This window comes from Armigeres subalbatus, chromosome 2, assembly GCF_024139115.2.
Source record: "Armigeres subalbatus isolate Guangzhou_Male chromosome 2, GZ_Asu_2, whole genome shotgun sequence".
NCBI classification, from domain to species: domain Eukaryota; kingdom Metazoa; phylum Arthropoda; class Insecta; order Diptera; family Culicidae; genus Armigeres; species Armigeres subalbatus.
Window position 1 is genome coordinate 210,863,737 of NC_085140.1, and position 25,216 is coordinate 210,888,952.

General features: G+C 37.9%; 1 protein-coding gene and 1 long non-coding RNA gene across 2 annotated transcripts in view; both read right to left on the reverse strand.

Moving 5' to 3' along the window:
* LOC134211576 (negative elongation factor E) overlaps positions 1–25,216 on the reverse strand; it is a 133,801-nt gene that overhangs the window by 4,625 nt on the left and 103,960 nt on the right. The gene's annotated exons all lie outside the window — the stretch shown is intronic.
* LOC134215842 (uncharacterized) lies at positions 13,412–14,396 on the reverse strand. Its single transcript, XR_009980328.1, has 4 exons — positions 14,169–14,396; positions 13,961–14,108; positions 13,708–13,783; positions 13,412–13,647 (listed from the first exon to the last, which is right to left on the reverse strand). It is a non-coding gene; the product is annotated as an uncharacterized LOC134215842 (long non-coding RNA).

Below are 25,216 nucleotides of genomic sequence, written 5' to 3' on the forward strand. Positions count from 1 at the left end.
TAGAACTGAATCCAATTCGCGACTACAAAGTTAAATAAGGCAATCCATAAGACAGCTGCGATCAGCTGACGATTTTTGTTTACCTTGATTTTTTGGCATATTCTGACCGGACTGACAGAACAATTCAAAGGAAAATGTTAAGCACGGTTTACACCAGAAGTGAGTTCCGTTCAACTGCATACACACTTTGTTTTGATTTCGATTGTCAGTCCCATCGCTGAATGTCCTCATGGATAGCCTAATTCGTAAGGTACAATCTGGCAGTTTCTTATAAGTTTGTACTGTTGAGACTTTTGCATAAGGAGCAGAGAAGCGACATCTAATTTTTTTTACTATGGATTTTGACAGGTTTGCTTGTTCGTTCTTTTTTGTGGGATAAATTTATCCCCCAGTGTCAAATTACCCCAATACTGATTTGTTTTGCAATAGTATGTGCGTGAATTTTGAATGTTTACGTTTTTCCAGGAGAATATGATGCAAAACGCCCATACCACTCAATAATGCAACATGATATAATCATGAGAAAATAGAGAAAAAAAATAACGAATTATCAATTCAAACAATTGTACACTCGATTCCATGCTTCAAACTTAAGAATGTTCAACTTATTTGCTCAATTATCTAGAATGCTAGTTGCATAAGGTACTGTCCATGCCTTTGTTCGTTTCATATCATTTTCATCCTCGCAAATGTTTATGTTGCATTCGCAGTGTACTCGTATTGGTGATTCAGAAAAGATGTGACAAAGATGGCGTAGCTTGTCATCCCCGTGATAAGGAGTGATTGGCGGCCATGTTTCACACACATTCTGATAGATAGTAATACGTATAGATAGTGGAATATATAGATGAGCGAAGATAAATCCTCTGTCTCCAAACGAACTGTCAAACGTGTCTCCAAACGAGCATGACGTCACGATTTCAATGAAAACGTTAAGGGCTGTGACGTCATATGCGCGTGTGCACGGGCAAAAAAATCGACTAAGCCATGCTTTCGCTCATCTATAGATTCTACTATCTATAGTAATACGTTCATACACCTACGCACTTAAGGACAAACATCGTATATTTGAATCATTTCAACCTCTGAACACTTAAAAAATGGCAGAAACATGCAACGTTTCGACAACGTATCGGCGTTGGATTACCTTAGTAAGCAATTTACACATGAATACAGAATTGATTCGGTACAAAAACAGATTCTCCTATATGCACTTCGCGAGTTAGGTCGATCTTTACCGGCTTACAAAAGCTCGATGCATTAATATTGCAACATTGAAAGAACGTGAATTTGAATTGGTCCCATTCATAAACAACATTTTTTCGCATAAACTTGATACAATTGAGCTCCTATCAAAAAATATGTTTTATGTATACGATCGAGGCAGTCACGAGAGTAAGAAGGACAAGTCAGGTTGACGCTCAGCGAGCTTGATCGATACTCCGGTACAAAGTTGATAGATTTTTCCTACTGAAAATGTTTTTTTTCTCGAGATGCAGGCAAATTACCCAACTTCGGAAGTAATGCGCTTTATTCGTATAAAATATGCGCTAAACAATGCATCGTTTAATTTTAAAGATAAAACTTCGGACGAAAGTTCGGTTCGCGGAAGTCCCGGGGGGGCTGTCAGTTTGAATATGAATCTAAACCATTCATTTTCCAAGCAGCTGTTCTAGATTCATTTTTTATACCAGTCAACTGTCAAAAACTTAAAACTGGTATAACGCCTTGTTTTATTTTCTGATGATTTGAACCAATGTTGGAGTGAAATCAAAAGTAATTCAGTATCATTCTAAATTTTCGACCACTATTCTAGTTTGAATCTGGAGCAAAATAGAGCAAATTCGCTGGTTTCCCCAGCAGTGTACCGTTCATGTTTTTAAAAGTTTGTTTTAGTTCATGAATGTGTCATTTTATGTACGGATCAATCCGTATTCGTAATTATGGCGCCTTTCTTGGCAGCAACGTAATTAATTCATTTAAATGAAAATTGAAAAAAAAACATGGATTAAACACTGCTTGGGAAACCAGTTAGTTCTATTTTGCTCCAGATTCAAACTAGAATAGGGGTCGAAAATTTGGAATGAAACTGAATCACTACTGATTTCACTCTATCTAAGGAGTAAATTTAACTGAATAGCGTTTTAGGAAACATCCATACATTAAGAAATGCTTAGAGTGAGATTTTTGGGTTACGTAATTAATGAATCTTCTCTTAGATAACATGTAATATAAACTAGCAAAGGTAACTTGTAAACGGTCTACAAACTTGATTGACGATAATAGACGAATCCAAGTAAAAATAAGAAGAAGACGCACGACGATGTTAACTTTGACAGATCCTACAGCACAGTATAGGAAGATCATTTTAAAATGCTTATAATAAATTCTAGACGATATGTAATTAAAATCTGATTGATGTATAATATAGAAAAAGTTCCGAACTTTAGAGTGAAATCAGTAGTGATTCAGTTTCATTCTAAATTTTCGACCACTATTCTAGTTTGAATCTGGAGCAAAATAGAACAAACTCTCTGGTTTCCCCAGCAGTGTTCCATTCATGTTTTTCAAATTTTCAATTAAATGAAATCATTATGTTGCTGGCAAGACAGGCGCCGTAATTGCAAAGTGGATGGATCCGTAGCTAAAATGACGCATAAATACACCAAAACAATTGGAAAATATTTGAATCTCGCGATTCAGCCCCGAACGATTCGAATCACTGCTGATTTTACTCTTATGTTAGATATATTTTTGTTAAATATTTAAAAAATTGAGATAATTTTCCAAATATGTAATTCAGAACTTTTTCCGTATACTGTGCTGTAGGATCTGTCAAAGTTCTTGTTTTTATTTGGATTCGTCTATAAGTAAAAAGTCCGTGCTAATTCCAATTAGTTAACTTTTTAAATGGCTGTAACATCTATGATATGTCACTTATTATATATAAATATTTCTAGATTTTGTTCACATTCAACTTGTTTTTGAAATCAGATCAAAAGCGCACATTGTTTGAGATTCTTATTAGAACTTGACTCTACACGGAACGATTTTCCGTAGTAAAAATCGCAAATTCATACACTTATAAAAATCCACACATTTTTATTGGCAAATTAGAGAGAAGATCCATTAATGTGTGAAACACATAATGGAACGGCTCGGCACTTCATCAAACTCGGCACTTCCATCAAAAACAAAGCAATGAAAAGAAATTTGATTTGTTGTTTATCTTTGTTTGGTGCTGATTGGTGCTGTATTTGTCTATTTTGCGAAGAGAGATGGAAAACGGAACAGTTACCCTAAATAAAATGATTGCAATTTTGTCAGTGTACGAAGATGACACTATAAAAAAAAACAATTTTTTTTTTTTTTTCCAAGTTCGTTTATTTGGTAGGCTCAGGCGTGTATAACACTTTACGGAGCCATATTTCTTTGTGATATATACAATCAATGTCATTTTTTCAGTTAGTAAGAGAGGGATAGGAGCCAGCGTACTCGTGGTGACTCGAGGTTAGTTTACATTATTAAAGGATGGACGAGGCTTAGGATTCGGAATCAAGGAATTTCGGCTGCTGATCCGGGCATTTGGCGTAAGGGACGATGTGGCGTGTCGTCGTGCTCGAGGATTGGTTCTACTGGGAGCGTCTTCCGGATGGCCTGAGTAACGAAGATCTACGGAACATAGAGACAGAGACAGTACAAAAAAAAAACTTTGACAGAAGAAAAAAAATAGATTTTGATGTCAGAATCACAAATGAAACTATAAATGGCCTGCATATAGACCGCATCACGATCCCCCAAAACACCTCGAATTTCCCTGAAGGGTTGTTTACCTCAGGCCACTAGGGTATCCAATAGTCGCTCTCTGGAGGCGTCATTTTCCGAGCAGAACCAAACTACGTGATCGATGTCATCATAACCGGCTCCGCACCTACATAAGTTGCTATCGACAAGGTTTATTCTGTACAGATGTGCGTTTAGTGAATAGTGATTGGACATAAGTCTCGACATCACGCGAATGAAGCCTCGACTTAAGTCCTCACCTCTGAACCACGCTCGCCCAGAAACTTTTGGAACTATGGAAAATAGCCACCGTCCGAGTTCATTGTGTGTCCAATTCCTTTGCCAACTTTGAAGAGTACTCTGACGGACTAATGGGAAAAACTCGTTACACGAGAATTGTCTATCATAAACCTCACCTTCCTGTGCGCCCACCTTTGCCAGCGAGTCTGCCTTCTCATTGCCGTAGATTGAGCAGTGAGATGGGACCCAAACAAAGGTAATCTTGAATGATCTTTCGACCAAAACACGCATCTGCTCTCTTATGTTTGTAAGAAAGTAAGATGCGTGCTTAACAGGTTTCATCGACCGGAGTGCCTCGATAGAACTAAGACTATCCGAGAAGATGAAATAATGGTCTACGGGCTGATTGGAAATTATCCTTAAAGCGAAGTTAATTGCTGCCAGCTCAGCAACATAAACCGAACACGGTTCCTGAAGTTTTCGGAAGGTGGTTGAAGTTACATTGAAAACACCGAAGCCAGTGGATCCGTTGATGCGAGAACCATCAGTGAAATATCTGTTATTGCAATTGACATGTTCATATTTATCAGAAAAAAGTGAGGGAATAGATATTTGTCGAAGATGATCTGGTATTCCTTGAATACCATGTTTCATGGACAGATCGTATACAATTGAGGAACTGTCGTTGGTGAAGTGAACTCGAGGGGATTATAACACGGAAGACAAAGATCTGATGATATGTAGTGAGATAAACTCTCAGGAATCTTGAACGACAAGATAGTTCAAGCATAGTATCGAAGTTATCTAGAACAAGTGTGTTACTTGTTCCACATTTGATGAGTATTCTAAGTGAGAGCTCCCAGTAACGGTGCTTTAAAGGAGTGACTCCAGCAAGCACCTCCAGGCTCATGTTATGCGTTGAATGCATGCAGCCAAGGGCAATACGCAAACAACGATACTGAATTCGTTCCAATTTGATCAGGTGGCAATCAGCTGCTGAGAGGAAGCAGAAGGAGCCATACTCTAAAACAGAGAGAATAGTCGTTCTATAGAGTTTGATGAGGTCTTCCGGGTGAGCACCCCACCATGTTCCGGAGATAGAACGAAGAAAATTGATCCTTTTCCGGCATTTTTGTATCAAATACTCAATGTGGAGTTTCCAGGTACATTTGGAATCAAACACGACCCCAAGGTATTTAGAAGATAAAGATTGGTTGATGTCATCATTCAACAGCTTTAGTTTCAGTTGAGCAGGGTACCGCTTCTTAGTAAACACAACCAACTGAGTTTTTTGCGGTGAAAACTCGATCCCTAAATGTCTGGCCCAAACAGTCAGATTATCCAGGGTACTTTGTAATGGTCCTTGCAAGACAGCTGCACATGGACCTCTTAGAGAGACCACGGCATCATCTGCAAGTTGTCTCAGCGTGCATTGTCCTTCCAAACAATTGTCAATATCTTTGACATAGAAATTATAAAGCAAGGGACTTAAACATGAACCTTGGGGAAGGCCCATGTAACTAGTTCTGGAAGTTGTCAGAGTGCCGAGTGTGAAGTTCATTTGTTTTTCTGACAACAAATTGTACAAGAAATTATTCAAAATAAATCCATTACTGTGCAGATTGTCTGACAGTACTTCTATGGAAACTGAATCAAATGCACTCTTAATGTCCAAGAAAACTGAAGCCAGTTGCTCCTTGTGTGCAAAGGCCAGATATATATCTGAAGACAACAGCGCTAGACAATCGTTTGTTCCTTCACCTTTTCTAAAGCCAAACTGAGTATTTGAAAGCAATGCATTTTCTTCGACTCAATGGTCGACTCTTGAAAGGATCATTTTCTCCAATAATTTTCTCATGCATGATAGCATGGCAATCGGTCGGTACGAATTGTGATTAGACGCTGGTTTCCCAGACTTTTGAATAGCTATTACTTTGACCTGGCGCCATTCAGGTGGCACAATGTTGTACTCCATGAAACAGTTGTACAGGTCAAGTAATCGTCTTTTGCGATATCTGGGAGGTTTTAAGAAGATTGAATTTGATGTTATCGCATCCCGGAGCAGAGTTATTCGATGAAAGAAGAGACATAGAAAGTTCCAGCATTGTGAATGGTCCACCCAATGAACCGGGATCAGTGACTGATTCTCGAAATAGCGGTTCTGCTGGTACGGAATCTGGGCAGACCTTTTTGCGAAGTTGAATATCCATCGATTGGAGTATTCTTCACTCTCATTGGTGGAAATGCGGTTCCGCATGTTGCGAGCCGTTTTCCAAAGTGTTGTCATTGAGGTTTCTCGTGATAGTCCCTCGACAAAACGTCGCCAGTAGCTACGTTTTTTTGCCTTGAGAAGCTTTTTGAGTTTTCTTTCGAGCCTCAAATACTCTTCAAAAAGCTCTGACCCCCCGCGTTTACGGCAGGCCTTGAAGGCATCAGATTCATCAGAATCCACCCTCGCACATTCATCCTCCCATCCAGGAGTGGCTGGTCTTCTTATGACAGATGTACTTGGACCGCGTCGTTTCTGAGCTTCTAGTGCGCTTTTTGAATCAACTCAGTAAGGAATCGATATTCATCCAAAGGGGAAGAGTATCAGTTGATTCAATACCAATTTTACCGCCGATGAATTTTTGCCAGTCAATGTTCTTCGTGAGATCGAAAGGAACATTAACTGGCTCAGATTGTTGATAGCCACTCTTAATTGTGGTGACTATCGGCATATGGTCACTACCATGGGGATCTTGAATTACCTTCCACGTGCAATCTAATGATAGTGAATTTGAACATAAAGACAGATCAATACGGCTTTGTTGACCATTTGGTCCTATTCGAGTTACTTCACCAGTGTTCAAAATATTCAAATTGAAATCGTCACACAAATCATAGAACATAGGCGCTCTATAATCGTCATACGTTTCGCCCCATCCAATACCATGTGCGTTCATATCACCCAATATCAATACTGGAGATGATAGGAGGGAGACTGCGCTCCAAAAATGTCGACGGTTAATAGAGGCATTTGGAGGAATGTACACTGAAGCTATGCAAAGATCTTTATTCTTTACATTTATTTGGCAAGCGACGATCTCTAGGCCATTAACAGTCGGAATGGGAATTCTGTAGAAGGAGTAGCACTTTTGATCCCCAAAAGAACGCCACCATAATGATCATCCTGATCTTGACGAATAATATTAAAATCGTGGAAGTTGATTTCATCTTCAGAAGAAAGCCATGTTTCACAGAGTGCAAATATATCGCAATCGGAATTGCGAATCAAAAACTTGAACACGTCTAATTTATTTTTCAGACTATGACAGTTCCACTGCAGCACAGTGATTGTATCTTGTGTAATAGCCGTATTATCCATCGAAAGATACAATTCCTGCAAGAAGGGGCCATGAAACAGTCAATTGCTTCAGATAACTTTCTACTGTTGGTATAAAGAGGTCAATGAGTGGCCTCAATGAATTCGGAATATTGAACAAATTCAAGAAACGGTCCACGAGGTCCTTAAAGGAGATCAATCCTCGCTTGGACGGAATATTTTTTCTGGAAGTGCGAATTGCATTTTTTCTTTCATTGATTCTCCTAACCGGATGTTTCTTGGAAACATCGGTTTTAGGCAATGGCGGGAATGTCTTGCTGCAACTAGGATCCAAAGGAGCAGTGAAGACAGATTGCTTCGGGATTTTAAATAATCCCCCATTACCTTCAGATTTTGGCAAGCTTTTATGGATGACTTTTGTTCTCTTACGGCGCGATCCCGGGGAAGACGGTTGCTTCCTCTTTTCGGGCACGTGTACCTCCGAAGAATCATCCATATCAGCTACGTCGGAGTCCAATTCATCAGTGGCAATAGAATCGTAGTAATCACTTACTCGAATGGCAGCTGAAATAGCAGCCGTGGCGGTGGTTGTGGCGGATGTGTCTTGCGACTTAACCATTTCCGCATACGACTGCTTGGAGCGCTGTACCAACGAGCGCTTCACTTTTTGGGTGCGCTTTTTGTACACCGGGCATTCTTCAAACCATGGGGAGGATCCATGCCACAATAAGCGCACTTTGTAGCTTGTTGTTGACAGGACTCCTCCCTATGCTTTTCAAAACATTTGCCACAACGGGGCTTGTTGTCGCAAAACTCGGCAGTGTGCCCCAACTGTTTGCAGTTGGTACAATTGAACACCCTCGGCACAAAAAGACGCACCGGAAATAACATATTTTCAATATCTACATATTTTGGGAGAATCGAACCGGCGAACGTCACCCGAAGCGAACCTGACTTAGAATACACTCTTTACCATCTACCATGGTAGCTGAATGCAACTCCTTGCAATCCAGAATATCCACAGTAGACTCCATTGCATTCTTTAAGCGGCCTTTTCCCGCAAGTACATCCTTGCAAGTCAGGCTCGCTGCGTTGATCACACCTTCGATTTCGACCTCCCGCGAGGGGACATAAACCAAATATTCAACATTGTAGGCCTTGTCTTTAGCGATTTCGTTTGCATCCTTGTATGTAGGTGCGGTTATGCGTAGTTTGTTCCGATTTACCTGATGGAAATCAGTTTTCGGAAAACGACGCGTCAAATCTCGCTTAATGCCGAGAAAATCTAGGCTTTTCACTTTCTGCCGAAAGTAAACAACCCAAGGCCCAGGAGAAGATGCATGGTAGAATCGTGTGCGACCACCATCTTTGGGAGGCCCACTGCCCTCCGCAGTCTCCGCCTCCATTATCACCTCGCAAGGTGTTGGAAGTATAGTTATTACAAGCTAAGAACTAATAACTATTAACTAATTAGAAAAAAAAACTAATAAAAAAAACTAATTCAAACTATTCTAATCAGACCCACTCTGTGGGAGAACAATACAACAATCTTTGCCACTTATCTGCGGCTGCTGCTGTAGGTAGCAGCAGTAACAATAGCCTGCTTCACTGGCGTCGCCAGAAGCAGCTACTTCCACTCGCCGACAGTGATCGCCTTGGATCCGTAGGTAGGCACCACACAATAGACTCGCACTACCGAACAACACCCGCGATGAGACACAGCACACACGTCTGGCTCGTTCGAACTATCGGCACGGAATGAAAAAAAAAAAAAAACAATTTTGTTCAATAACGCATAAAATAATCGGAAATTGTATTGCCCGTTGCAACAATTTTTAGACTCTGGCGCAATTTCGTTTTGCTTTGAATTTTCAGCGTGCACACTTATACATTCAAACTATCTTTGTAATTGTTTTTTGTTGTTGTTATTTATCGGACACATGTGTTTTTGCTTACTCAAACAATCAGCAAATAGTGTTAATTCACTTGTTTGTGTGACACGGGGAAAATATTCACGCAGATAATTTTCGCGCAGGGGTCTAATAAGGCGCAATCTGCGCAATATACCATATATTTTTTTTCCGTTCATGGCTCTACATTCTTTCTGGAACTTGGCCTGTCAATTGTATAAATGGTGAAATCATCAATTTTTACTAAATAATAAAAAAATAAGAAACTCGAAGTTGATCATAAAGTTCTCCGAAAAGGTCGAAACCCCTCCCTATCTGGAATATAGATATCTCTCTTCCATGCAATCCAAAACTTCACTTCAGATTCTCGGCATATTCATCAAGTACCACCGCTAGGAAAGTTGTATGAATTATTTCCTTATAAACGTGTCAGAAAAACTTGTCAGTTGAACTTAGAAGATTTCAATGAAGATAAGATTGAAAATCTGAAACATGTTTTGCACATTGCATAACAAAGCCTCTATAGACGAATCCAAGTAAAAATAAGAAGAAGACACACGACGGTGTTAACTTTGACAGATCCTACAGCACAGCATAGGAAGATCATTTTAAAATGCTTATAATAAATTCTAGACAAAATGTAATTAAAATCTGATTGATGTACGATACGGAAAAAGTTCTGAATTACATATTCGGAAGCTTATCTCAATTTTTTGAATATTTTCCAAAAATATATCTATCATACAGTTCGGAACTTTTTCCGTATCATACTTCAATCAGATTTTAATTACATTTTGTCTAGAATTTATTATAAGCATTTTAAAATGATCTTCCTATGCTGTGCTGTAGGATCTGTCAAAGTTAACACCGTCGTGTGTCTTCTTCTTATTTTTACTTGGATTCGTCTATAAAGGCTTCGTTATGCAATGTGCAAAACATGTTTCAGATTTTCAATCATAGCTTCATTGAAATCTTCTAAGTTCGAGACATAAATAACGCGGCTGAAAAACGTGAAGAATGTATTGGTAACGAATGTTTGCACGTGCTTCAATCGATTTCATGTTGCTTTCAATTCATGTGAATTTGATGAGGTTAATACATAATTTTCTCAAGATAACTCCTACGGATCAACTAAATATTATTTGATGTTTATTTACTTCTATTATGTATCAGATTAGATTATCTGTATTTTATAATGTAGTTTTTCGTATAAGAGCAAATTATCTAACTTCCTGTTGTAAACATTTCGTGGATAAAGGGCGGGCTCTTCTCCCCATCTATTGGGTCAATCTGGGGAACGAGGGCTAGATTGTATTGTTGTATGTACGAACTTTCTTCTGGAAGGAGATTCTCTATCCATCCCGTGGATTCGCATAAGTGTCTCTGCTTATGGAACAATCCCACCCATTTTTGGCCCTTCATACAGGAGTTTGATGAAATACATACACGCAAAAAAATGTTGCGGTCGAAACTACCATTCCGAGGGTTAATTTAAGAATACGCACCGACGATTTTCAGCAGACAACAAGCCCGTTTGATTTTACCATGCGTCTAGTAAAAATCAACTGTGGTCCTGGTGGAACGTTGTTACATGAACTGAATCAGTGGTGAATTTGTTCGAATGCATGGTTAATTTAACTGAAAATTTGTGGTTGTTTTAAAAACATGACGTAGTCTACAAAATAGTAACCGTTACCATGGAATTTTTTTCTGTGTACAATAGTATCATCATGATCAAATCGTTTGTCAGATATGGCCAGTGCCTGGGACGGGACTTGCAAAAAGGAAAAAATGTAACTTCAGCTGCTGCCAGTCAACTGCTGTCACGAACTGTCAGGTGCAACCAGCAGCTTTTTGTGTGAAAGTATTAGTATCCTAAATAAAATATTCCGCATGAATTTTGTTTTACGAAGACTTTTTCACTTAAACGAGTATTCCAAATCATCCGTTTAGCTTATTACACTGAAAATAATACACACGTTCTTACCTAATGTCCCTATTTGATAAATTTATTTGATATCAACATATGATTATTTATATAGTTTCCCACGTTTTCAAATGTTTTACCTGCACATCCTAATGTAATTCACATTAAATTTGTGAACAACTCTTTTTTGTCGCCGTTCATAAAGAATCCACCATACTTTAAAGTGAAACTGTAACGAATTTTAACCATGTGTAGCGCCACATTGTTCGAACGTGTTTGACGTTTGAATGTTGCAACAATCTGCAGTCAATTTTTCTTTCATTCAAAATGGCTGACAGGCAACAAGAGATGGAAAATTTACAGCAAGAAACCTCAAACGGCGAAATAAACTTGTCTGTGGATCTGGTTAATCTGCTCAACCGTAAGTTTTTCTTCGTTTTTTGGTTTTAGTAGATATACTAATTACATATAATTCCAGGATATGGTGTACAGTTTGCTGACGCATCGTCAGTAGGTTCATTTCTTTCGCAGCTCGGAATCACATCGGATATTGGCACAGAGACGCAGGTAATATCAGCGACGGAAGACGCATTCTCCGATGACCAGAACCCGGTTGACGAATCCAATCAGCTACAGAGTTACAGTGTTGAGGTTGAAGAGGTAAATCAAATATTGACGATTTTTTTTAAACAAAACAGGACAAAATGTTTCTAATGTTCAATGTTTTCAGGAAAATTTCATCGATACCGGTGAATCAACGGTTGAGTGTCCCATTGACGGCGATTCCTCCGGAGTTGAAAATGTCGAAAATTCCATCGGATCGTCGGAAGCAAATCGTGCAAGGGTCGAAAAAGAATCCCAGGAAGAGTCATTTCTGGCGCCGAATTCATCACGATTGCTGAGCTTGAAAGTAGAGGTAATGAGTGTGTACGTGTGCTTTTTCGTTTTCGGCTAAATTCACATATTCTAATAATTCCTACAGATAGCTGATGAACCTGCAACTGAAGAAGACATAAATCCGCCGTCGGCGATTAATAGCTCGGAATTGGAAACCGAAGCCGATGCTGAGGTTAGCAAAGATACTACTACAGTCACACAAAACAAACCGGACAGTTCGAGCATAAAAGAGAACGCTTCTCCCAACGTTAACGCCAGCGCAGGAATCGGCCCAGTCGAGAGCAACGGTGGAGTTGAATTAACGCCAAAGTTGCTGCTTGAAATCTTACAACATTCTATTATCGGGCAGGACATAATTGCACGAGCATCCAAAGGTGTGCTTTCGGACGGACGCCAACTGGAATTGGCTCAAATAATCGCAGAATGGCATCTAGAGCACAGAAAAAAACTCTATGAAGATAATCTAAGAAGTTACGCAAAGACCATCACTTTGCTGTTCAGGAATGAAAAACTGGTAAGCTAAATAAATGTTGCTCTTTGTAATGTATAGACATATAACTTGTAAAGTTCATTCATAAAGTAGACCTATTTCTTGCACTTTGTATGCATATCAATTGTGTATTTGGTTCCTTTCACGCAATTGACTGATCGAATACCACTGAGAACGTAAAAATACAGTGAATCATTCTAATTTTTATTGAAAAGACTGGAATAAGTCAATTATTTACATGAGACGATATTTATAGAGTCATGTAACAGCTACTTATGAAGGTTGAACGTATTGCGCTCGAAAATGGTTTCGGCCCATCTTGCCTCAAGTTTCTTTACCACCAAAACTACAACAGGCCTTTACATAAATTTTTATTTTATTTTACTCTTTCAGGAGTCCTACTACCTACCGAAAGGCGGAGACAAAAGAACCCTGGAGGTAAAATATACAATAAGGTAAATACGATAAAATCAAAACTTCGGAAGCGTGAGAAATGTGAAGCCATCCATGTAAAGCGTTTTAAGCTTGGAAACTCAAACGACATTGATCGATGTGATGACCCAGTTGATGACCCTGTGGTTAATGAAGCTCGGAGATGGTTGAACATTAATGACGGACCTTGGACAACAGTTATGGATATGTGGAGGGCTTGTTTTCCGCTGCGGAGACAAATTTTAACTAAATCGATTGCTATCGTTGAACTCGAAAATTTCAATCATTGGAGATTTATTGCCACGGAAAACGGACATCAGCTGGTAAGTAATTATGCTTAGAAGTTCTTGTAATGTCATCACATAAGTGTTTTTAGTAAAACGTGTATCTATGGATACAACTTGGCATTTGACTCAACAAAAATTGTATTACAATGAAGTAGTTTTTTCCATATTAGCAATCCATAACTTTAAATGCTCAGCACGACAAACATTATATTGGCGGCCTTAGCCAAATGTATTGCTTCTTTGGTAAAGACATAAGTAGATTATTGGAAGATTTGCTTTTCAAGTGCTAGAAATTCACTCTCAGATTTTGCAGCCGCTGATTTTATACATTCTCGTCTTCAAGTGAAGAGGACATTCTGGAAGAAATTAGGCTGGTATTTAGAAATCTTCTGCATTATACATTATAGTATACCGACCTTTGTCCGAAATCAGCAGTGGCATTCTGATTGCGAAGACCAACGAAGAATCCATCCACTTGACCGCTTCGAATAGCTGAATTATAAAACGAGAAAAAGAAATTTTATTGACGCTTTTACAAAATTGCAATCAATCTAGAGACTCTGTCAATAGTCAAAATGAATTTTCAATGTATATCATCCAACATGCTGATGAGAAGTATAATAGGGTGGTAATGTTTTCCAATTTCGCGATTCCATCTACCAAAATTACCATCAACCATCTCTCATGCAGCTTCTTGTCCACAGTTATCACCACTGGTGCCTATTCATGCAATCTGGATGCCACTCGTTGACGTTGTAGTTTCGTTTTTTTTTCTTACAGGCAGCCCATCTTTTAGCTATATTACAAATCTCCTCGACTGGCGAAAGAGTATACAAATAAATTAACTGTTTTTTATACAAAATACAATCATAGTTACCTTTTTCGTTGAAGGGTTCCTAAGCTTTCCAGATTGAAATTTATTGCCTCTGCTTTGTTTTTTTCTTCCTGGCCGACCTAGGGGTTGCAAACGGATTAAATCCAACTGTCGGTCTTCAAGAAAGCTTCTAGGACAGCTCGAGATTCCTCACTACTCGGCATCCAAGAATCGGGCTAACAAAATAACATTTATTTTTCTCATCTGATTTTGTACACTGAAAACCAAAACTACACAAAAGTGGGTTGTTTAAACTCAAAACCGTAGTTTAGGTCAATTATCAAAATTTGAGTAAAAATACCTTTTCTGGCACTACACTCAGAAATAGACCAAACCAGTAATAACATACAAACAAATCTAGCTTAACTTTTCACAAGGACCTAAGTAACATTCTTTCAAGAAATAATTTTAATAGCGCAATCAACAGAACAACATGAAAGCTATTGATTGTAGTATTCTCGCTTAACTTTTCAAAAGGACCTAAGTAACATTTTTTTCATGAATTAATTTGAGTACTGTAATCAAAAGCTTTCATGTTTTTCTGTTGATTGCGCTATTCAAATTAATTCATGAAAAAAATGTTACTTAGGTCCTTTTGAAAAGTTAAGCGAGTATTCAAATTAATTAAAAAAAATGTTACTTAGGTCCTTTTGAGAAGTTAAGTGAGATAATCATTTATTATATTTTCAAAGTTTATACTAAGTTAGAGTAAAAAAGTAATCTATGCAAGATTAAATCGTTACACTGCTAGGATACGGAGGTTATACTAATCGAGTATAAATTGCACGTAAACAAACGTGGGGTCAACCAGGAGAAAGGCAGTTGGCATAGCTTTTCCTCAGAGTGTATGTAGTTTGCCTTTAATCACATGTAAACAATTCACCTAAATCAGAGTTTAATTTATCCGAAGTGGATCTTGATCGTCTTGATCAACTCAAAATGCTCAAAATTGAGAATATTGAATTTATTCAAATGTGGGTTATTGGGCTGAGCAATCCTGATGAGGTGCTTGCATCTTGCTCTACACGCTTAGTTCACTTTACCTATTTATGGGTACTTGATTCACCCATATTTGGGTGAAAGCATACTATTTACATATAATATGGGTGAAATATACCTATAAAATCTGTAAAAATCACTTATAAAGTTGGTGAAGCCAGCTTCACCTATATATGGGTAAATGAACTTACCCATATTTGGATGAAAAAATAACATTTTTGTTCAGTCGAAAACATCATGGATACCGGTGTGAACCTCGGTGTAAATATTTAATCTGATTTTCTCAATGTAAAGTACTTGCATGAAGGATTTTTATATTTACTGGTGAGTATTCAACTGAATAGTTAATGTCTATGGCAAGACGCATTTCATTTTTACCTTTTACAAACATTTTCTTTTCAAATTTCAGATTTTCTTTTTGGCCAAGGTTAAGAATTAAAAAGCAACATGACAGAAAATTCACCTCACTGCATTCAAAACTCATGGTCACGGGAAATTGGAGTAGCAGGTAGCAGATGGACAGCTACAACAAAGAGGCGTATTATTCCAATTTACATGTTTGGTGTGGTGGTGGGCGGAATATCCGTGTTTGAGCTGCCGCTCAACAATCGTCAATTGGCGTCGTCGGCCACGGAAACACCTGCAGCATAGATTCGGACGCATCATGAGCCACGTTGTGATTAGCAGTAAGTCGCTAGCAATAACCACCACTAATGGTCCGAAAAACAAAATCCACAACAGCAATGCTGGTTTTACATCGGAAGATGCCAAATATTCCGAAAAGACCGTCTCCTAGAAGTATTGTTAATTTTTAAACAGTTCGCTTTTCACTTGTGATGTACCAAATAAATTGCATAAATAAAAATGATTTTCATCACGTAGTTTTATAAACCTTTTCTTTCGCAATTAACGAGGAATCGAAACAAAATGCAATTGTGAATCCATAATAAAAACAGCCCCCATCTCAAAGCTCAGAAAAGTACCTAAATTTGGGTAATAATCACTGTTCCTATAAAACACCCAAATATGGGTAAATGATGATTCACCCATATCTAGGTATGTGCACTTTTGATGATTTTAGTACTCTTCACCCATATTTGGGTGAACTGAAGTAAGCGTGTAGTTTTGACAACAATCATAGGAAGAAAAGGGAAAACTACCCAAATTTGGGTATATTTTTTTTCGATATTCTCATCAGTGCGTATATTGAACTCAAATTTTGGGTTGATTTATTTGTCCGTGTACTTATAATTCAGTAAATTATGCTTAACTTCAAGGTAAATTTAATTAATTTTGGGCTCTCACACTAAAGCCCCGATTAGAGTAAAAAGTGCCTAATATTCGGTACTTTTAGCTAACCGTGTAGTCGCAAACTAATTAAGACAAGTTAATTTAAGATTAATTTCATCAATTTATCCAATTATCTTATTTTCACATCGTCATCAAAACCGTGAAATCAGTTCAGAATTGGATACCACAAAAGGAGATTTGTGAGTTAAATATATAATCCATTACTATTTGTCAGTTGTAAGGGAAACTTGAACAAATTTTCCATGAAAATGTGTGTATGTATGTTTTTGGTCGGTTCCAAAATTGGGTCCTTACCTAACGGTCCTTACGGTCCTTACCCGGGAGGGGCATGGGATCTGCTATATACCAAGACAGTGGACACTGTGATCCTCAAAGTGTTTCTGTAAAGTTTGTTTCGGAAAGTCATGTAGTTTGATACCCATACCCCCTTTGTCTAATACCTGTTATTTTAGTTCTATTTATTAACCTTTTCAATAATATTGCTGCAGGTCGATATCGATTATGATTTGCTTAAAATTGGAACCGTTGATGCAATGATGAAGTGGCCAGCAATATTATCCGGTATTGAAAAGTTTATTGAGACTAAGCCACTGGATGAGACGTCATCGGAAATACTCCAAACTGTAACGGCAGACGGTTGTAATGAAGGTATGTAGTGAGGCATCACATTAGAGTAGTTAAAAAATCGATTTTAATTGACCAAGCTCATTCAATTCTATCTCATGATCGGACTTAGTACAAGCCTTTGCAAGTTTGTATGGAAATTATTTTTCCCATTAATACATTTTACCTCAGAAGATCTCTTTTGGGAATGAACATTTATATCCTTTTTTCCGAACCATGAAACTTTCATATATTTAATAACACCTGAATTGTCTCCGAATGAAAATATCAGAATATGAGCCAGATATGACAAGAATTATTGATCACCATAAAGCCTTTTGTTTTCATACCATGTATTCATTTTAATTTGGTTTTTAAATATTTTCAGGCGTTCGTTTTTGCGGAATATTGCTGCTGCTAAACTGTATATTGCACCCTCAGAAGATCTCTGTGAATCATCGACCAACTATCTTGAATGGTCAGGAAGACACTATCATTTTTGCTTCTACGTACGAAGAAGCCGCGAAAAAAGTAGAAGAAGTTCATCGACGATACAAAGAACTATCGATTCCATCAACTCCAAAATTGGTGGTTTTTGGTGAAGATTATAGGAACCAGTCAGGAGTATATCGGATTTACTACAAAAACTTCTACTATACTGTGTCGACAATTACCCGAGCTATCGATGTGCTCGTCAAATTTGTCGTGGTATTCGGACTGAAACCATCAAAAATATCATACCTTGTGTGGCTATTCATTTTCCATCACGTATATGGAATAAATCGTCCTGAGAAGTACGCAAGTGTAACAAAACTAGAAGAGTATCTGTCAACAGTCATTTAAACTTCCACCATGCCGCACATTAAGTGTTTTGTCCTGAATTGTACCCGTACGTTTGATTCGGCTACACAGTATATTCATCATCTTCTACAAGATCACCGTGTACCAAGGGACTATCGATTCCCATGTACCTTCGGCGGTTGTCCTTCGGTGTTTACAAAATTTTGTTCATATAAACGACATGTGCTGAATCATGATATTGTGTTAAACGCTGACGATACTAATTCACAACCATCCGGAAGCGGAATTTGTACGTTGAAGTCATCAACTAATGAAAGTATCAAGGGCGACGAGAAAATAGGGAGCGAAGATAACCAATCCGTAGGGGAAAAGGATGGAGTTCTGGAATCACTGACAGCTATAAACACAGCAAGTATCAACTTCTCGTTGGATTTACATAGAAGAAACAACTTAACAAGAAATGATGTGAGGAGTGTTCAGGACAGCACGCAGCAGCTATATTCGATGATCGCGAACCAAATACAACGGATACCTCTACAGTGCGATGCAGATACCCAGTTTAAGCTTAACAGTTTGTTAGAAAAAATGATGACCATGTTCAATTTTATAAACACTGACTTTAAACTATTTAAGGTACTACAAAACAGAAACATTTTTAAATTGCCTGATGTTGTCATTGTAGAGAAAACAAATGTTAAAAAGGTGCAAATAGGCCCTCATGATGATTTAGAGATAGATAATGATAAGCAATACATTGCTATAATGGACATAGAATTTCAGTTAAAATCATACTTCGAATGTAGAGACGTTTTAAAACAAACACTCATGTTCATGTCTAAGTTGGAAAATTCCAGTAAGATAAAAAATTTCGTTAACGGTGCTAGATGGAATACTGTAAAACAAAAATACCCTAATGAAATTGTTATACCTTTGAGTTTCTACGCAGATGAGTACGAAATAAACGATGTACTCAGCTCTCATAATAAGAAGGATGTTATTTGTGGATTATACTACAATTGTCTTATTACACCAGATGAATATCGATCTAGGCTAAGCAATATTTTCATAGCCGGCGCTATAAAAAAGTTGCTATAAGCGAAATAGGCATTAATAAACTAATTTCAAAGGTAATAGCTAGATTTGTCCACCTAGAAGAAAACGGATTATATGTTAAGCTCCAAACGCAATTCAACAGAACGGCGACGGAAACGGAAAATTTGACAGTTAGCCCATAAATTTTCTGTCAAATTTGCCGTTTCCGTCGCCGTTCCGTTGTATTGCGTTTGGGGCTTTACTGTCGACGGTGAAAACCATTTTCTACGTTTTGCATTAGTGCTTTGCCAAGGAGATAATTTAGGAATTCATAGTTTGCACATGTTTTGCGGTGGATTCAATGCTAACTATTATTGTCGCTTCTGTCGACGATGTAAGGATATGCTGCAGAATGACACTGATGAATATAAAGAAGAGTTACGAAACGCACAAAACTACGCTGTAGATATTGCTACAAATAACCAGAAAGAAACAGGTTTAAAAGGAGAATCAGAATTTAATACATTGCCGTCTTTCCATGTCACTGAAAACTTGTCTGTGGACGCTATGCATGACATATTTAGCACGGGAATTTGTAAATACGGGTTTACTAACGCTTTAAACTATTTTATATATGAAAAGCAATATTTCAATCGTCAGCAGCTTAATACTCGTAGAAGAGCAGTGAGTAAGGTCGCATTGGATCAATCATTAGCTCGAATGCCGGATATCGACGAATTTTTCGATACAAATAGAAAATCTAAGTCAGTAAAACTCAGAACAACATCAAGTGAAATGCGTGCATTTTGTCATTATTTTACTTTCATAGTAGGCCCTATGGTAAAACATGATGACCCTGTATGGGAATTTGTTAAAGTTCTTGTAAGATTAGTTGAACTCTCTTTGTTTCCATCATTTTCGGACACAGATATTGCTAAGCTTAGAACTCTAGCATCTCAGCACCATAAGCTGTATCAAGAACTATTTTCTGAATCACTAAAACCTAAACACCACTTCATTTTACATTACGGTACTGTTATTGAACAAAGTGGTCCAGTTGTAAAACAAATGTGCTTCAGATTCGAAGCGAAACATAAGCAATTCAAACAATATGCGCATGCAATTACTTCAAGAAAAAACATTTGCTACACCCTCTGTGTCAAGGCTTCCCTTCAGTTCAGTTATGATTTATTAAATGAAACCTTTTTCAATTCCACAAAAGAAGCAAAGTTTTCTGAAACTGATTTTAGACGCAAACCATATTTTGATAAACTTGTAGGATCACATGACATTAACTTGGAGAAAACAATTTTATTTGCTTCAAGCTCGTATATCAATGGAATTATGTATAAACATGGATTATTTGTTACTTATACAAATCAAGATGTTACTGAACTATTGGAAATAGTTGAGATTCTCAAAATCGACTCAATTACATATATAGTTGGGCAGCTATGGCAATGTGGAGTTTTCAATGAGCACTTACTAGCATGCGAAGCGCAAGTTTGCACACAGTTATTTCAGATTATAAAATTAGCCGATCTTGATGGCCTCCATTGATGATACATAAAATTGATAACAGGATGTACTTTAGGAAAAGATATGATTTTACCGAGGAAGACAGTGATATATAATATTCAGTGTAAAAATAAAATAAAATGTTAACTTTTTGTAATAAACATGTATTTTGTATAAGCATAATTCTATTACTAAGGTATCAGGCACATAAATTTGTGTAATTCTAATTTTTATAAACAACATTAGTTGTACATGCCATGCTATATTATGCTGTAATAAATAAGTTAAATAAAAATGCTAAAACACCAAAATACTTTTGTGTAAATCATTTCCTGTGTTGTTTACTAGTTACGCCCTTTTTAATCTTGTGGTTGGAAATAAGATAATAGATTTCAAAATTGTTTCACTTTGAATTTCATGATAATTACATTTGAATTTCCAATATGAATGGCTATGACATCTTTCAATTTTAACCATCGATTTCAATTATCAAACACGTTACATCGATATGTGAAGCTTTACCAATCAAACTTGGATCATACACTTTGTATTGACGTGTAAGGCTAGTGGATAACACATGATTGACAAGTAGTGAAAAATCATATGTAAAACACGTGACTTTATGGTTTGAAATCCTTTCAGTGTAATAATCAGTTAGAAACTTGTGTTTTGTTCCCGGTATAAAAATGCTTATGAAAATTAATTTACTAATTCGTGAATTGTATACACTTTTATTGTGCTCAGAAGAGTCCACCAGGGGCTTAGGTGAAACAGTCAAGGAAACAGTTGATACTCGATAATCAACTGTGATAAAAAGAAGAACAAGTGTCAAAACAAGGAAAAAGAAGCTGTCTTTGCCGGTCTCGTCTCAGGCCAGTGCTATCGGCAGATGCCTTGCTACAATAGACCTGTGCAGGAGTTCATGAAATTCACTCACCCGATGCATTTTGACATTTGAGCGGGTCGTCTTCTCGAACAAAAGTTCATTTTGCGTTCATTATGCGACCCGCTCAAACGTCATAATTTCTTGGGGGAGTTCATTTTGCGTTAGTCTATAGACCTGTGCAGCGGTTCATCGAATTCACTCACCCGATGGATTTTGACATTTGAGCGGGTCGTCTTCTCGAACAAAAGTTCATTTTGCGTTCATTATGCGACCCGCTCAAACGTCATAATTTCTTGGGGGAGTTCATTTTGCGTTAGTCTATAGATGGTAGTATCATCATCATCATCATCATCATCATCAAGAGCAAATTATCCAACAAATTTAAATTGTGATCATTCTATTTAATTTTTACCACGTCATTAGATTAATTCGTATTAATACTGCAAGTTGTTTCGACGTGAAGCGTCATATACTAATAAGATTTATGAACTTTGATATCAGGATACTTAATAGGCTGCAATACAACATATTTTGAAATTCATCCCCCAAAGTTTTTGATGAATTATTAATCGAATCCAAAAAACTAAATGATTGAAACCATCCCTGGCTAGTTCGTCATCATCAGATCCAGTGATCCCCGCGTTTTGATTTTTGCCTTTCTCGTACAACGAAGTTGTACCGAAAGGCTATCATTTCACTCCGAAAACGAACTTTTTATAGAAGCCTCTGAGACCCATAGTGTTATATACCAATCGACTCAGCTCGACAAACTGAGCACATGTCTGTCTGTCCGTGTGTATGTATGTGTGTATGTGTGTGCACAAAAGCTATAAAAACATTAGACAACTTTTCGTATAGTAATCCTTAACCGATTTTCTCGCAACAAGTTTTATTCGACAGGGGACAAAGCCTTGTTGATCACTATTGAATTTGATAACGATCGGTCATTGCGTTTAAAAGTTATGAAGAAAATGGTACATCGGACCATATAAACCCCATATAAGGTTGGTGTCTTAACTAAATGCGAGAAAGGCACCACCAACGCTAGGTGGATTAATCTGGGTTTTTTTTAATGGAATTTATCATGATTTATAGCCTCCCAAGCAGGGTTTGCAGAAATCGGTCTCAATAGATATTGTGATTCTCGAGATATTATAGCATTTTGCTCATTCACCTCTGCCTCGCTTAGTTGTGCGCCGCTAAGGTATTGTGTCATATTATGGTACTTTACTCAATTTAAGTGTAGAATATTACATCACAAATTAAACATAATTGCACTACTAATATCCACTTAAACAATATCCCGAACGCAACACAGGCGAAAGAAAAGCAAAAAACTACTAAACCTCGAACAATTTCACTTAAAAATATCTTTTCGTAAAGGGACGACAATATGCTACATACCTTACAAGCGAATGTGGAAAAGCTTACCGAAAGCTCACATCTATTTGACATTGGTTTATTTACTTTTTGCATGGCGCACAACTCGGCGCATGGGACCCGGCGCGTAACTGGTGAGCCAGTATGCTAATTTTAGAAAAGAATCGCAATAAAAGAGAGGCAAAAACTGTTCCGAATCATAACAAGCCATGATAACAAATTTATCAAACTTGAATGCTAGTGCGAAAAAACAGAATCGGATATTCAGCCCCCACAGAAAAATGGTGATTCTCGCTTTGTTTTCGGTCCTTTCGTGGGGTATAGCATCCCGCTTGCGAAAAAGTCTCTCGCGGTATGCTACATATCGTATATGTATGTATACAGAGATGATAAGTGAGAAACTTTTTCATTATCGTTTGGATTCAATCCTTACTCATGAGGCAAAGCGCCTTTTAGCTGGCAGCTCTTGAGGAACAAAGCACCATGCGTGGTTTGGCTTTTTGCGTTTTGGGGCATCTTTGTTACTAAATCTAAATAACAGCTGGCTAAGTCAACGAAAACATTCCAACCGACCCTCTATTCGCATTAAATTCTTTGACCCCACACCATTGAGTGATTGAGCTTCTTAAATTTACGGATTCTTGCCCGGCTATGGCGCTCTAACAGGGTTCGCCTCCGCTGCTTCGTCGCCGGCTACTGCTACCGGCCTGCTGCTGCGGATGATGCGGATGGGGGACCCGCACCTATGAATGTTCTTCTTCTTTTTGAACCTTTCAGAATCTTTGATATTTGATCGCACACTTTTGAGCAAGCATTTATTGTCGGCGTAGCACCAAGTTAGAATTCGGAAGTCGGGACTTCCGAACCGAACTTTCTTCCGAAGTTTTATTTGTCAAACTAATTGATGCGTTGTTTAGCGCATCTTTAGGCGAATCCAGCGCACTACTTCCGAAGTTGGGAAAGTTGCCTGTATCTGGAGAAAAATCCAACTTCGGTATAAAAAGCGGTATAAATTTATTCCGGATACACAATACTACACTGCGCACTGCCAACACGCACATCATCACTCTGATATAATCCACTGGCGACCGAAATCGTCTCGTAGATCCTTACACTCCAACGAAAGCCACTTGTTGACGGACGCCGTATCCGATAATCACTCCTGCGAATAGTTTACCACGCAGTTGATAATACCTCACATGATTAGTTCTAACAGGTAACTGTTAGAATTCGAAATAAGCAAAAAAAGCTCGTTTCGGCATCCAATTAGAATATACCACCCTTTCATTACGGAGACGAGCCAGCCTTGGGCTGAAAGTCTCTTTAATAAAGACAAAAAAAAAAAAAAAAAACCCTTTCATTACTATCACATTGACAACCAGTTAACCAAGACGAACCTCTGCCGAGCCCCCAGATTCCAATAAAAAATCCGCATGAACTCGTGGCGAGTGCAGAGGTGTTCTCGGTTTGCAGTGGGCGACTGATTGCATCATCAATTCCTTCCCATTCCCGATAGACCGTGAGGACATTTCCAGCGCCGTTATCGACTGACAAAACTAGAGCTCTCGGACTGTGCACATTGAGGTTGGAGAGCAAATCCCATGCTTCCATCCATTGGTTCCCTACGAAATGCACGTTCATCATGCTCATGCTCATAATGCCGATCGGCAGAGAGTATAATTCTGCCTTATTTATGGCTTAGGCTGTTATTTAGTGATGTATGCCCAACGACGCATACCATAAATTGTCTTTCTAAAACACGAATTAGTCCAGAAATGCAAACAGTAAATTACTTCTGCAATATGATCTGGAGATATGCACATTTTAATTTCTGGTATATATCACAATTGGCAATTTAGTTGCCAGGAAAAGTGGTCCATGTACAATTGTAGGAGAAGGTGGGGAGACTTGATCACCCCCTGTTTTATCGAGAACTAAAGTAGTTTTGTTCTAGCATATTTTTTAGTATAGATCCTCTAGACAAATGACCCTTATGTGGTGAGTTATTTTTTGGATTCTCAACCTTATTTATTCTGCAGGACGGTCTGTATGTTTTGACCTTCCTAAAGATTTTTTCATTGGAAACGCAAATGATTTCGTTTTTTCACAGCACCATGCCATAAATCTAGATTGCTTTGAGAATAGGTCGTATGTGCAAACGAGAGATTCTCTTTGATCACGCTCTCTTTCGCTAATATATCGACTAGTTTTGCATGTTTTGCTACATTTCCATTTCAGCATGATAGACAACGCTATTGTCTTTGGATATCTGCCAAGAAATTCGAAATAAACTTTTGTATAGTTTCGTAATAATCGAAAGAGAATTGATCCAAAGAGAGACTCTCTTTTGCACCTACAACGTATTTTCAAAGCACTCTTAGAAATATGCTTAATGATGTGTACTGATGAAAATGTCAACATTCCATCAAAGTTTTAGGATATTTGGATTTGAAGTTATTGCCTCAATATGGGAGCACTTGATCCCCTATTAATCCCCCATACAAAAAATTCGCGAAAAAAT